The 15,814-nt window shown below is 45.7% G+C and overlaps 1 protein-coding gene across 1 annotated transcript in view; it reads left to right on the top strand.

Moving 5' to 3' along the window:
• The first annotated feature begins 8,831 nt into the window (after positions 1 to 8,831).
• LOC307262833 (CMP-N-acetylneuraminate-beta-galactosamide-alpha-2,3-sialyltransferase 4-like) overlaps positions 8,832 to 15,814 on the top strand; it is an 83,990-nt gene continuing 77,007 nt past the window's right edge. The window contains exon 1 of the mRNA XM_080043828.1: positions 8,832 to 8,898. The gene's annotated coding sequence lies outside the window, so the exon portion shown is untranslated. The remainder of the gene's footprint in view (positions 8,899 to 15,814) is intronic.

Genomic DNA, 15,814 nt, shown 5'->3' on the forward strand with positions numbered 1-15,814 from the left:
CAAAACGGGAGAGGAAGGTTAAACCTGTTTGTAGACTCAGGACAATGACAGAGTAACTAGCCTGTCCTGTTCATAAGAATATAGAAGAACTACAAAAGGTACCCAACCTGTTTTTTCATGGGGTCCAAATACTTTTCACAGCCACACCCAGACACAAGTAGCAGGTAAATGTGGAACGATTCAGGAAATATAATCCAGACAAAACTGTTTAATATCAAAACCCAATCTCGTCACCATTTGGCACACAAAGGGTTTATAGGATGGATTATGTTTGAAACAGTTACTGTAACGGTTGGGTCTGGAGGACACAGGCGCGGAGACAGTATAAGTAAAAGAAGATTTATTTGAGGAGAAACCAGCAGGGTGTTAGGACCGTAATCCGGGAAGGAAAACTGGCTGGCATGGGGGTCCAGGGAGAGAGCAACGGGGCAAGTCCATGGGGCAGAGTGGGAGCAGGCTAGAGAAGGCAGGCAGGAGGAGTCCGGGGAGTAGTGCTGGTGCTGGAGTCAGGCCGGGAGAACTGTGGCAGAGGAAACAGGGGTTAGCCAGGAAAAAGTGCAAAAAAGCGGAGCTGTAAACAGGTGAGCAAGAGAGAGAACTAACTCTGTGAAAACAGAAGCTACAATCTGGCAGTGTCTGGAAGGTAGGCCCGGGTATATGTAGAGCAGTTGACGATGATTGAAGGCAGCTGTGAATGTAGGTAATTGACTCCAGCGCACCTGGCTCCACCCCTGCAATTAGCTCAGCACAAAGACAAGGGTGAAAGGGAAAACACACACAAAGCCAAGGGGCCCAAGCGGGATCATGACAGTTACACTCTGCTGTGCTCAATCTGAAACATTTTGAACATTTCTGTTTTTCTACTGCTTTTTAAATGGCCCTAAGCGGAGCTGCGGCTCTGTGTAAACACCCAACTCTGAATAGATATGGACATACATATCTTAAAATCTAAAAATAAAGGTTATCTAGGTAGGTTCTTGGCTTCCAAAGACCATGGGCCCCCCAAGTGGCTGGGCCCTAGAAAGCTTTCTTACTTTATACCCCTTATGGGCGGCCCTGCACACACACGCACACACAGACACACACAAACACACAGGCGGGCGGGCAGACAGACAGACAGACAGTCTTTTTTGCATAGGAAATTTCCTTTCCTATCGAGATGAACCGGAAGTACTCGGTACTAATTCAGTAGAATTAAGGAACCGGATTGCCTTAGATAAATCAAGTAAGCACAACAAAGTGTATTGTAGAGACGCCCGCTTTCCCACAATGACTTGCACTGGACTAAACCTTTGGTATGTTGCTATTTGCACCCTCAGTAAAGGGGATGTTTCATTCCATTACCTCACTATGCATTTTTTTTAAATAAAACATTTCTGTGTGAACTAACTGTTATTTTTGGTTATAACAAACGGTTTGTGGAAATCTTAAACAAGATCCCTAGTTCAACTCAGGAGACAATTTACAATAGAAATGAATCATTCCATTGAACTTGATATATTGTAACAAGTGTCTTGAAGTCACAAACAGAAGCTGCTCTCTGTGTTTAGCATTTGAACAAATAGGGGACATAGTAAATTTACATATGGAATGAAACACATCTGCCCAATGAAATATAACATCCCCTTTGCTCACGGTGCAAACAGCAACATAACAAACATTTAGTCCAGGTTCATCCCTTTTTTCATTATAATCATAATTATACTGTTAATTTTTCAAATTAACAGTATAATCCTGTCAATTTTAGTGACAGTCAAATAATGTTAATTTAACAGTCAGAAAATGGCAACCCTGCTGCCAGTTGATTACTGTTTTTACTGAAAAAACAGGTTCATACAGTTTTCTTCATTAACAGCATAATCCTGTCAATTTTATTGACAGTCATATAATGTTAATTTAACAGTAAGAAAATGGTAACCCAGCTGCCAGTTGATTAATGTTTTTTTACAGGGAAATTTCTTACAGTGCACAGCCCGGCTGAAGACAGAGCAGCGCTGCACACTGATGAAGGTCACGGCTCAAAGTTCCGTAAGTGGAGCTCTGATTGGTTGGAATGTTCAGAGTGACATCAGTGATTGTTGCTGTTGGAGAAACGGTTGAATAGATTAATTTGAGCCGCTTTCAAACACAAACGTTATTTGGGAAACTCTCCTGGGGCCTATTGCATAAAACTAGGATAAGGGATTAACCTAGGATTTTTCGGTTATCCTGGCTTGCGTTAGCCATGATCCGGTTGCATAAAAGCGGAGGGACATAAATTACCATGGAGACTTATCCTTTACGTTTGGCCTGGTCCCGACCAGGCTAAATGTAAAGGATAAACTTATTCTGTTGCCTGATTGGCTCAGTCAGCTGTCACTCCGATCTGAAATCAAGGTGTTTAACAGTTATTCCATGACCTTCTGTGTACTGCTTTATTTTCATTAGCCTGTTTTAAGGTACCACATAAAAGACTGCATTGTCATTTAGTTAAATAGTTCTTATTTTTTTATTTTATTTAACCTGAACCATTTATAATTAACTTAATTATAATTACATTAAGATGCAATGATTATAATAATTTATGTGATACTCTGTTCATATTGCAGGCTATATTTATACAATTGATCATTGTTACGACCCGGCTCAAGGAAGCAACAATTAACCATCAAAACAAGTTAAAGGTGTAAGAAAAGTGAGTTTATTGTAACAAAAGGTTTAACAAAAAGAAATAAGGGAGCCATGCTGCTGGCCCTGGCTGGAGAGGGTGAGTCAATTAAGCTTCCAGCTTAAATAGGCAGCTCAGGTGGCAGTTAACGAGGTGAGGGAGGGGCTTCCGGAGCCCTGAAAAGACAGAACAGAACTACACATAACATCCCCCCCCTTAAAACGGTTGCTCTAGCAACCGCCAAGTTACACAGAGTCAAAACAACAACCAAAATCAATAAAGAATAGTGCACATAACCGTCCGACATTCATGACCTGGAGAGAGCATCGGCGAGCACGTTGTCTCTTCCACGGATGTGCTTAATGTCCAGGTTAAAGCCCTGCAGGAACAAACTCCATCGCATCAGCCGGTGGTTGGAGTTCCTCATTCTGCTGATGAACACGAGTGGGTTGTGGTCGGTGTAGACCACCAGGACCTGACTGGAAGAGACATACACATGGAAATGGTCGAGAGCAGAGATAAGGGCCAAGGCCTCTTTCTCGATGGTTGAATAATGCTTCTGATGAATGTCAAACTTCTTTGAAAAGTAGCAAACTAGATGCTCAACCCCTGACAGGTCATCCTGAAGCAGGGCAGCACCAACCCCAGCATCGCTAGCATCGACAGCTAGTTTAAATGGCCGGCCGAAGTCAGGGGCAGCCAGTACGGGAGCACTGGCCAAAAGGGCCTTCAGATTCTCAAATGCCAACTGACACATCTCTGTCCAAACAAAATAGACCTTTGGGCTAAGTAAGCTAGTCAAGGGGGCAGCCACAGTAGCAAAGTTCTTGCAAAAACTCCGATAATAACCTGCCATGCCAAGAAAACGTTTCAGCTCACGCCGAGAAGTAGGAACACTGAAACAGCGAATGGCCTCTACCTTAGCGCCGATAGGACAGACTTCCCCCCGCCCAACAACCTTCCCCAGGTAGGTCACAGTGGCCTGTCCAAACTCACACTTAGCGAGGTTCACAGTCAAATTGGCAGCAGCCAACCTACCAAACACTTCCTCCACCTGAGCTATGTGACGAGCCCAGGTGGAGCTATAAATAACAATGTCGTCAAGGTACGCTTCACAATCTGCAACCCCTTTCAACACCAGGTTAACAAGACGCTGGAATGTGGCAGGTGCATTTCGCATTCCGAAAGCCATAACTGTATACTGACAGAAGTCATCTGGAGTCACAAAAGCAGAGATTTCACAAGCTCTCTGAGTGAGAGGGACCTGCCAGTATCCTTTGAGGAGGTCTAGCTTGGTGACGAAAGCAGCAGACCCTACTCTGTCAATGCAATCATCTAGACGGGGAAGAGGATAGCAATCAGGCTTTGTGACAGAATTTACCTTGCGAAGATCAGTACAAAAACGAGGTGTGCGATCTGACTTATCAACCAGCAAACACGGGGAGCTCCATGGGCTAGCACTAGGCTCTGCAATGCCATGTTGCAACATGTAATCCACTTCTTTACTCATCAGCTGGCGTTTCTCAGGATTTACTCGGTAAGGGTGTTGCCTAATAGGTGCAGCATCCCCTACATCAAAGTCATGCTGGAGAACATTTGTACAAGTAGGCACATCAGAAAACAGGGCAGGATGTTTACAGATAACCTCAATAACATCAGACCGATGCGATGACTCTAAATAAGACAGATGGACCTTCAAGCTGGCTATGATTTCTGAGTTTGGAAGCCTACCATGAGAAACCCCACGTTCCACAACACCATCATTGTCTCTTTTGCCCACAGGAATCGAAGTGCTCAGCACAGCAACAGTCTTCACCCCTGAAGGCCCAGCCTGGCTCCTCTCACAGTACTGTTTCAACAGATTAACATGACAGAGACGTGTTTTACGCTTTCGTTCGGGAGTCTTTATCAAATAATCCAACTCACCTACTTGACGCTCAATCACATATGGCCCGCTAAACCGAGCTTGCAAAGCTGACCCCAGAATTGGCAGCAGCACCAACACCTTGTCCCCAGGAGAGAACGTTCGATGCTTGGCCTTTCTGTCATACCACCCCTTCATCCGTTCTTGGGCTTCCCCCAAGTTCTGCTTCGCCAGCTCACATGCCTTGTTAAGCTTTGACCTAAAATGGCAAACAAAGTCAAGCAAATTTGTGGACACGGGCTGGTTTGCCAACCATCTCTCTTTCAACAGTTTCAAAGGGCCCCGTACAGTATGGCCGAACACCAGTTCAGCTGGACTAAAGCCGAGGGACTCTTGAGTGACCTCTCTAGCTGCAAAAAGGAGCAAAGGGGTTCCCTCATCCCAATCTTTCTCAAACTCCTTACAGTAGGCTCGCAACATGGACTTTAGGGTCTGATGAAACCGCTCTAGGGCTCCTTGAGACTCGGGATGGTAAGCAGACGAAGTGTGGTGCTCAATGGACAACTGCTGAAGAACCTGAGAGAACACACGGGACATGAAGTTAGAACCCTGGTCGGTCTGGATAACTCTGGGCAGGCCAAACACTGTAAAGAACTTAATAAGGGCCTTCGAAATGGCTGAAGCGGTGATTCTACGTAGAGGGATAGCTTCAGGAAACCGGGTAGCTGTACACATAATTGTCAATAAGTACTGGTTACCTGATTTGGTACGAGGAAGGGGACCAACACAATCAATCAAGATACGCTCAAAAGGCTCTCCTATGGCAGGGATGGGATGTAAAGGAGCTGGGGGAATCTTCTGGTTGGGTTTACCAATAGTTTGGCACACATGACATGTCCTACAATGCTCAGCAACATCAGACTTCACACCAGGCCAAAAGAAATGTCTTAGCACTCTGTCTAAAGTTTTCCTAATCCCCATATGACCAGCAAGACAATGATCATGAGCCAACTGCAAGACATACTGACGATAGACACTTGGCACCACCACTTGAAACACACTACTCCAGTCATCATGACAGGACAGTTTAGGAGAAGTCCACTTTCTCATTAACACACCATTGTTTACAAAATAGCAACCAGACACGGCTGTCATCTCATTATCAGAAACAACCTCGTCAAATAGGGAAGCTAAGGTTGTATCTTTCCCCTGCTCACACTTGAGCTCGTCACAGGAGGGAAACACTTTACCAAATCCCCACATGTCACCTTTAGCTAAAAAGGTGTCAAACAGGGCAATATCAGAATCAGCTTCTTTGTCTTGTGTCTTCTTCTTTGACATGGCACGGGTAGTAACACAAACAGGAAATGCTTCTGGGTACTGCTTCTCAAACTCATCTGGGCTTTTGGACACTACAGGAACCGGAACAACCTCAGGAGCCGCAAGTACCCTACCACCGGCTAGGTCATTTCCCAAGATGAAGGACACCCCTTTAATTGGAATGCTTGGACACACAGCTACAGCTACCTCCCCAGACACCAGACCTGTTTCCAGTTTAAAGTTATGCAAAGGCAGGGACAAATACCCACCCCCAAACCCTTGGACGAGGACATTAGAGCCCAACTCAGACTGGTCAGTAAACTGTAAAAAGTCCTGTAGAATCAAAGACTGAAAAGCACCAGAATCTCTCCAAATCTTAATTGGTTGCTTGTTTAAAGGGTCAGTGACAAGAGAAACAAAACCATCCATGAGGAAAGCCGAAGAGCCAGCCAGCTCATTCTTTTGAGCGGGTTGGTCCAGGTTTTGGGTGAGGGCACACTTTTTCACCGCTTTTAGTAGGGCCACAGGCTTAGGGTTAAACTCTTGTTTCTTACTCAATACAGGACAATCGGCAACAAAGTGACCACTTTTCTTGCAATAAAAACAAGTCTTCTCCCAGGGAGTACTCACAGTAGCCGACCTTCTAGTGAAAGCTGTAGAAACCGGGGGAGGAGATTTTGAAAACCGAGGTCTATTAAAATCAGCCCTTCCTTTTCTCTCACCTTGGCCGTCATCAAAGTTTACCTTGTTTGTCAATACAAACTCGTCTGCTAAAACAGCAGCTTTATCAAGAGAGGCTACTTTTTGCTGATTGAGATAATTACACACGGCACTAGGCAGACAATTTTTAAAGTCCTCCAGCAGCACTAGTTGTCTAAGATCCTCCTTAGTTTCCGCTTTCTGTGATCTGCACCAAGAACTAAAACTGATCTCCTTCTCTCTCGCAAACTCTACATAAGTTTGGTCAACCTGTTTACTGAGTCCTCTAAACCGCTGGCGGTACGCAAGGAATAGACTCACATTATAGAAGAGAGAAGGAGAGAAAGCCAGGGAAGACTACTGCAGATGAGTGAATATGCAGAGACAATGCAAACTAAATACGACAACTGACACTTCCAAACATTTCCCTAAACATCACAACAATATCAGAGGTATTATGAAAACAAATCTGGAAAAAGGGAAAATCTGTTTGGGTTTTCTCTAGGCTACATGTTGATATGCCGGCGTGAATGTGTAGCCTATATGCACGGCCATGGATACATATGTGCGTGTGTGTGTGTGGGCGGGTTGTGTGTGTATGTGTGTGTGGGCGCATGCGGGTGTGTTTACGAAGCTTGGGTGGCAGGTGGCGGGGAGAAATGTGTGAGAGGTGCAGTGAGACCAATACAAGGGCCGATGGCAGAGATGATGAAGGCAGAATACTTCAGAGACGCTCCCAACAAAAACAAATCAGTGAGGATGACGACGATGATGAGAGAGATGTAATTAGCGGGAAGGAACTGGGTGTGCACATTCAATGAGTCATCGGGCGGCGGCCGGCGGCGGACACAAATGAGCCAAAATGATCACGCGGCGCGGAACCTGCGATTCAGTGTGTTGGCACCTTAATACTGTCAGGACTGTAATACGCTGTATGACGTTTAGACTTGGATATTCAAATTATTATATTATAATGCAGCTTTTAAATCCATCATGTTTAAAGGCTGCAGTAGATCACACCCAAATACCATCACCGAAGCCTCAGAGGAATAACAAGGTTTGTTATTGTTCTAATTAAAAGTCTCAGATAATCTAGTTGGGACTCATTCCTGTCGGGTGACACATGAGGACGATGCTGCAGGTTCTCTAAAGCTGCTGCACAGTATCAACTTCACATTTGTCGTTATTATCCTCAAACTGCACAGACTTTGTAATTAATTAGTGATAGTATTCAATCAATATAGTTATACATAGGCAGGCAGGCAGGCAGACAGACAGACAGGCAGGCAGGCAGGCAGACAGACAGACAGACAGACAGACAGACAGGCAGGCAGGCAGACAGACAGACAGACAGGCAGGCAGGCAGGCAGGCAGACAGACAGACAGACAGACAGACAGACAGACAGACAGGCTAGCAGGCAGACACTCAGTGCGGTTACATGGCACAACTAGATTGGATTTGATTTGATTTTTGATTTGATTTAGTTTATTTCAGACATCCACATACAAAACAAAATGAAAAGCATGGATTATCACATGTATCGAACAAGACACTCGAACGGACCGTGTCACTTGTCTGAGTATACATGGCCTTTCAGAAATCGGATAAATGTCCGATGCATGGCTGTCTCCACTATGCTAGGTGGCGCTGTAGCCCTTTCAACCATGCTTTCAACAAGTGGTTTTAGAGCCACGTCCGCTTCTCTTCCGTCAATAACCCATGGTGTAGCCTATCACGCGCAGGCACACAAGCACAGAACGAGAAGTCCGATATGAGATGTCCGATCCCCGTTTACATGCAGAGAGAAAGCCGACAATGAACGAATTATCTAGGTGTTCTTATCCGACTTCTCTTGTCCGTTATTGTGCCGATTTGTGTCCGAAGTAGATCGGATAAAGGTGTTTACATGCAGGTTAAAAGTCCTGTTGAAGTCTTATTCGTTTAGTTACCCGATTATGAGTCTGCATGTAAACGCACTGACTGACACACAGTCCCTTTAACATGGGTTCAGTTTTAATTTGACTAGAGCGAGATGCATCAACAGACAGAACAGACAGACTAGAGCGAGATGCATCAACAGACAGAACAGACAGACTAGAGCGAGATGCATCAACAGACAGAACAGGCGTGTTGTTTACTGACTCACCCAGGAAACACAGTCATGGATTGGATTTCTTTGTTGTCTCCATCTCCGTGACGTGCAGGAATGTTTTATCATCCATCCAAATTTAGAAAGATTTACCACAAGATGAACACGCCCCGTACCACAGGTATGTGGCTCTGCATTCTAGATCAAAGCAAAAAAGTATATGAAGAAGAATTTTCCTCTCCCGACACAAACACCTGTCAGACGTCACCACAGCAAAGGTAACAATTCATTTTCCTTTATTTATTCTCGAAAGATCAATTATTTTACTATGACGTCGGTCATGAGTGTATTTATTTTAATTTGATGTTGTAGGCTGTTCCAGGAGTCAGGGGCACTGTGGCTAAAAGCAGTTTTACCAAGGTCAGACCGGGCGTATGGAACATATAACATAAGCATTTCAGTTGAGCGGGTTTGATTAAGCCCATCTGAAATATGCAGCATTGTTGTCAAATAGAGTGGTAGCTTTCCGGTCAGGGCTTTATATATAAAAATATGCCAATGTGCATCACGTCTCTCTTTAAGACACTGTTAGAAATTTCCCTGTAAAAAAACATTAATCAACTGGCAGCAGGGTTGCCTTTATATTACTGTTAAATTAACATTATTTTACTGTCACTAAAATTGACAGGATTATAATGTTAATGAAAAAAAGGGATGAACCTGGACTAAATGTTTGTTATGTTGCTGTTTGCACCGTGAGCGAAGGGGATGTTATATTTCATTGGGCAGATGTGTTTCAACCCTTTATAAGTTTACTTTGTCCCCTATTTGTTAAAATGCTAAACATAGACAGCAGCTTCTCTTTGTGACTTCGAGACACTTGTTACAATATATCAAGTTCAATAGAATGATTAATTAAGTACGGGTCCCCAGTGTAACTGGGGATCCGTAATTATTACTCTCCACCATACTTATTCTTCTTCTTCTTACTTCTTCCGCCACATTTTCTAGCTGCTTCTCCTCCTACACAGTTACACGCAGACACGCAAAAATTTCACACAACATGCGTCCCCACCCCACGGAGTGTGCTATTATACAGTTTTTTGAATTTCCGCTAGGGGGCGCTGTTATTAAGCCCCGACTGAAAAGGTTTGAGAGGCCACGCCCCGCACGCCGTAACTCCGATTGACTTGAAATTTCTCACACAGGTGTATGCTAGGGTGCTCTACAAAAAAGCCTCTGGGACCATAAAAATTCTTCAGGGAATATTTCCCGCTAATTAGCATAAAGTGAAAAACAGCGTGTTATCCACAACTTTCTGCAATTTGACTGTATCGACACCAAATTTCTCGTGAAGCCCCGGGGGACTACAATAAACATACCCGTAAAAGATTAGTAGTACAACTTGAAAAACATGGCCGCCATTGACCAAAACGTTTACGCAGGGGCGGGGCATAATAACACGTTGGCCATAACTCCTTAACCATAGGTCCTATCATCATGAAACTTGCTGGGTATGTGCAGAAGTCATGTGGTAGCATGTCCATCGAAGCATATCGAGATTAACCCAAAGGGGGCGCCACAAATGGGCGGGGCTTAATAACACGTTGGCCATAACTCCTTAACCGTAGGTCCTATCATCATCAAACTTGCTGGGTATGTGCAGAAGTCATGTGGTTGCATGTCCATCGAAGCTTATCGAGATCAACCCATAGGGGGCGCCACCAATGGGCGGGGCTTAATAACACGTTGGCCATAACTCCTTCACCATAGGTCCTATCATCATGAAACTTGCTGGGTATGTGCAGAAGTCATGTGGTAGCATGACCATCGAAGCTTATCGAGATTAACCCAAAGGGGGCGCCACAAATGGGCGGGGCTTAATAACACGTTGGCCATAACTCCTTAACCGTAGGTCCTATCATCATCAAACTTGCTGGGTATGTGCAGAAGTCATGTGGTAGTATGTCCTTCTAAGCTTATCGCGATTTAACCATAGGGGGCGCCACAGGGGCGGGGCCTATCCACAAATTGGCTATAACTCCTTAACAATAGGTTCTATCATCATCAAACTTGCTGGGTGTGTGCAGAAGTCATGTGGTAGCATGTCCCTCGAAGCTTATCGCGATTAACCCGTAGGGGGCGCCACAGGGGCGGGGCCTATCCACAAATTGGCCATAACTCCATAACCATAGGTCCTATCATCATCAAACTTGCTGGGTGTGTGCAGAAGTCATTTGGTAGCATGTCCCTCGAAGCTTATCGCGATTAACCCGTAGGGGGCGCCACAGGGGCGGGGCCTATCCACAAATTGGCCATAACTCCTTAACCATAGGTCCTATCATCATGAAACTTGCTGGGTATGTGCAGAAGTCATGTGGTAGCGTGTCCCTCAAAGCTTATCGCGATTAACCCATAGGGGGCGCCACAAAAGTCACCCGACTCCGATTGACTTGAAATTGATTACACATGTACAGCCCATGGTGCTCTACAATATAGCCTCTCAGAATTTTTTTGTAATTTCCGCTAGGGGGCGCTATAATTAAACCCAGACTGAAGAAAGTTTGAGAGGCCACGCCCCGCACGCCGTAAGTCCGATTGACTTGAAATTTCTCACACAGGTGTATGTTACGGTGATCTACAAAAAAGCCTCTTGGACCATAAAAGTCAACCTGGAAATATTTTCGGCTAATTAGCATACACTGAAAAACAGGGTTTTAACCACAACTTTTTCCAGTTTTACTCTATCGACACCAAATTTCTCACGAAGGCCCGGGGGACTATGACGCACGTCTGCGAAAAATATCAGTAGGATAGCTTGGAAAACATGGCCGCCATTGACTAAAACGTTTACGCAGGGGCGGGGCTTAATTACAAATTGGCCATAACTCGTTGCCCGTAGGTCCTATCGTCGTGAAACTCGCAGGATACGTGCGGAAGACATGCGGTGGCGTGTCCCTCTAAGCTCGTCGAAGTTAACCCACGGGGGGCGCCACAAATGCGAAAACCGTCATTCGCCGACGCAATGTTTGCCGGGCCACGCCCCTTTCCCCCCGACTCCGATCGACTCGTCGTTTGTCGGACGCGCGCGGCCCGCGTCGCTCTACGGTAAAGCCTCTGGGACCGCGGGGGTCGGCCGTGATTTTTTTCCTTCCCCGATTCGCGCGGGGGCGGCCCGTACTTTCCAAATCTCCGCGGGATTTCTAGTTTCTTTTGTAATTTGTCTCCTGAGTTGAACTAGGGATCCGGCTTAAGAGTTCCACAAACCGATTTGTTATAACCAAAAAAACAACGGTTAGTTCACACAGAAATGTTTTATTTAAACAAAATGCATAGTGAGGTAATGGAATGAAACATCCCCTTCACTGAGGGTGCAAATAGCAATGTAACAAACGTTTAGTCCAGTGCAAGTCTCTACATTACACTTTGTTGTGCTTACTTGATTTATCTAAGGCAATCCATTTCCTTAATTCTACTGAGTAAACACAACTCTTTAGTTAAGTAAGACTAACTTGGTTTAATTATGTTAACTGCACTTTCCATTTCCAAGTAAATATAACTCAACTTTAAGTAAACTTAACCAGAGGATATAAAGTAAACAACACTTTTTAGTTAAGATGTGGATGGATGAGGATGAATGAAGAAAACTGTATAAGCTTCACATGTGCAGGGAGCTCATGTCAAGTCCCTTCCAAGTTTGATGGTAAATTAACAGGAAATTTCATTATTTTTGAAAAACATTACTGTTCCGTAAAATAACAGAAAAGGACCGTAATTTAACAGACTGCCTTTTATATTAACAGTTAAATGCTGTTTTTATAAATAACAGGTTAATGCTGTTGAAATCCTGCTGTAAATGTACAGCAATTGTTTACAGTGCATGTGGGTGCGGTGTGCTGTTTTTAAACTTGTTTACAGCATCTCTTCTCACGCAAATGTCATATGATCAGTTGTTTCTAAACCTGTGGTTGGCTAATTAGGGGGCCAAGCCCGAGCAGGAGATGGGACCGCGTTTTGCACAGCAACGCGGTTCCCAAGCCCTGCGGGGCAGGGAACCCTATTGTTTTTGTAAGGATTTTTAGGGGGCCAAGCCCGAGCAGGAGCTGGGACCGCGTTTTGCACAGCAACGCGGTTCCCAAGCCCTGCGGGGCAGGGAACCCTATTGTTTTTGTAAGGATTATTAGGGGGCCAAGCCCGAGCAGGAGCTGGGGCCGCGTTTTGCACAGCAACGCGGTTCCCAAGCCCTGCGGGGCAGGGAACCCTATTGTTTTTGTAAGGATTATTAGGGGGCCAAGCCCGAGCAGGCTGGGACCGCTGTATGCAAAGCAACGCGGTTCCCAAGCCCTGCGGGGCAGGGAACCCTATTGTTTTTGTAAGGATTATTATTAGGGGGCCAAGCCCGAGCAGGAGCTGGGACCGCGTTTTGCACAGCAACGCGGTTCCCAAGCCCTGCGGGGCAGGGAACCCTATTGTTTTAGTAGCGATTATTAGGGGGCCAAGCCCGAGCAGGAGCTGGGACCGCGTTTTGCACAGCAACGCGGTTCCCAAGCCCTGCGGGGCAGGGAACCCTATTGTTTTAGTGGCGATTATTAGGGGGGCCAAGCCCGAGCAGGCTGGGACCGCTGTATGCAAAGCAACGCGGTTCCCAAGCCCTGCGGGGCAGGGAACCCTATTGTTTTTGTAAGGATTATTAGGGGGCCAAGCCCGAGCAGGCTGGGACCGCTGTATGCAAAGCAACGCGGTTCCCAAGCCCTGCGGGGCAGGGAACCCTATTGTTTTTGTAAGGATTATTAGGGGGCCAAGCCCGAGCAGGCTGGGACCGCTGTATGCAAAGCAACGCGGTTCCCAAGCCCTGCGGGGCAGGGAACCCTATTGTTTTTGTAAGGATTATTATTAGGGGGTCAAATACTTTATATCCACAGATTCACTGGAGTCAGCTGCATCATTTGGCATAGGCCACGCCCATTTGCGATTTTATAGATTTTTCGCGAAAACTGCAAAACTGACTTTTCGTTACTCCTCCCACAATTTTTGGACAATTGACACCAAAGTTTGCACAGAACATCTACCGACCCACACGGAAAAAAAAATTGCTAAAGCATTTTGATCCGACCAGTTCTAGTTATTATTATTATTAGGGGGCCAAGCCCGAGAAGGGCAAGGGACCGCGTTATGCAGAGCAACGCGGTTCCCAAGCCCTGCTGGGCAGGGAACCCTATTGATTTAGTAGGAATTATTATTATTAGGGGGCCAAGCCCGAGCAGGAGCTGGGACCGCGTTTTGCACAGCAACGCGGTTCCCAAGCCCTGCGGGGCAGGGAACCCTATTGTTTTAGTGGCGATTGTTATTATTATTATTTGTACCTCCCTAAAACTGCGTGCACAGCCCAAACCGTAAAGGGTGCAGACATGCCAATTGCATGACTAGATCCAGGTCCGTCCGGACTACGCATACGACAAAAATTCAGACAACGAACGCGCTACAACGAAGGAAAACGCGTTTGGGGTCAGAACTCCCACACCGAACGTCCCACAGTCAAAAACTTTATATCCAAATATGCACTGGAGTCAGTTGCATCATTTGGCATAGGCCACGCCCATTTGCGATGTTATAGATTTTTTGCAAAATCGCGAAAACTGAAAAACATATTTTTCGCTACTCCTCCCACAATTTTTGGACAATCGACACCAAAGTTTGCACAGAACATCTACCGACCCACACGGTAAAAACTTGTGTAAAAGAATTTTGATCCGACCATGGATAACGAAACGGTAGCGTTTTAAATATTTGTTGATTAGCTACGTTTTACGAAAAAATTCATAAATCCAAAATCATAAGTCGGATCAAGTCCAAATTTTAGACATATGTTGGGGCTACCCTTAATTGCGTTCAATAAAAAAATTGGACATTTTCGCCATAAGGGGGCGCCATAAATTAGGAAATTTTATATCTCCTAATTGGCCAGAGGAATTTTCTTAAAACTCACGGGAAACCATCAAGGGGCATACCCGAGTCTATATAAAAAATATGGCCAAGAAATATTAATGTGTAAGGGACTTTTTAATAAAATTAGATTTTTTTTTTTCCGTCAAAGAAAAAAGGCGGGAATGTTAGCATGTCCATTGACATTACATTGTGCAATTAGCTCCGGCGGCCATTTTGTCAAGGCTGACAATCTGCTTTTGCTCATAACTCGCCAACCACACATCGCACATTAAAAAACTTGACATCCACTTGTTCTGTGAATTGAGCTGCATCGTTCCACCGTGGCACTTTCGCGAAATTCATCCGTAAACAGCGATACCTATACAACTCCCGCACCGAACATCCCACGGTCAAAAACTTTACATCCGCAGATTCCGCGGAGTGAGCGGCCGGCGCGGCGGTTGACGACGAGTCGCGTCGGAGGCTTGGCCCCCGGTAAAAACTGCTTGCAGTTCTAGTTATTATTATTAGGGGGCCAAGCCCGAGCAGGAGCTGGGACCGCGTTTTGCACAGCAACGCGGTTCCCAAGCCCTGCGGGGCAGGGAACCCTATTGTTTTTGTAAGGATTATTAGGGGGCCAAGCCCGAGAAGGGCAAGGGACCGCGTTATGCAGAGCAACGCGGTTCCCAAGCCCTGCTGGGCAGGGAACCCTATTGATTTAGTAGGAATTATTAGGGGGCCAAGCCCGAGAAGGGCAAGGGACCGCGTTATGCAGAGCAACGCGGTTCCCAAGCCCTGCTGGGCAGGGAACCCTATTGATTTAGTAGGAATTATTATTAGGGGGCCAAGCCCGAGAAGGGCAAGGGACCGCGTTATGCAGAGCAACGCGGTTCCCAAGCCCTGCTGGGCAGGGAACCCTATTGATTTAGTAGGAATTATTATTATTAGGGGGCCAAGCCCGAGAAGGGCAAGGGACCGCGTTATGCAGAGCAACGCGGTTCCCAAGCCCTGCTGGGCAGGGAACCCTATTGATTTAGTAGGAATTATTATTATTATTATTCTTCCGCCCAAAAACTGGTGCTGCAGCCCAAACCAGAAAGTGTTTGGACATGCCACTTGTCGGGCTTATCCAGGTCCGTGCTGTGTACGCAGACACAAAAAAACAGACATGCCAACCACTAGGTGGCGCTACAACAAAGGACAACGCGTTTGGGGCTATAACTTCCACACCGAAAGTCCGACAGTCAAAAATTTCATATCCACAGATGC

The sequence above is a fragment of the Ammodytes marinus genome, assembly GCF_949987685.1.
Source record: "Ammodytes marinus genome assembly, chromosome: 16".
NCBI classification, from domain to species: domain Eukaryota; kingdom Metazoa; phylum Chordata; class Actinopteri; order Uranoscopiformes; family Ammodytidae; genus Ammodytes; species Ammodytes marinus.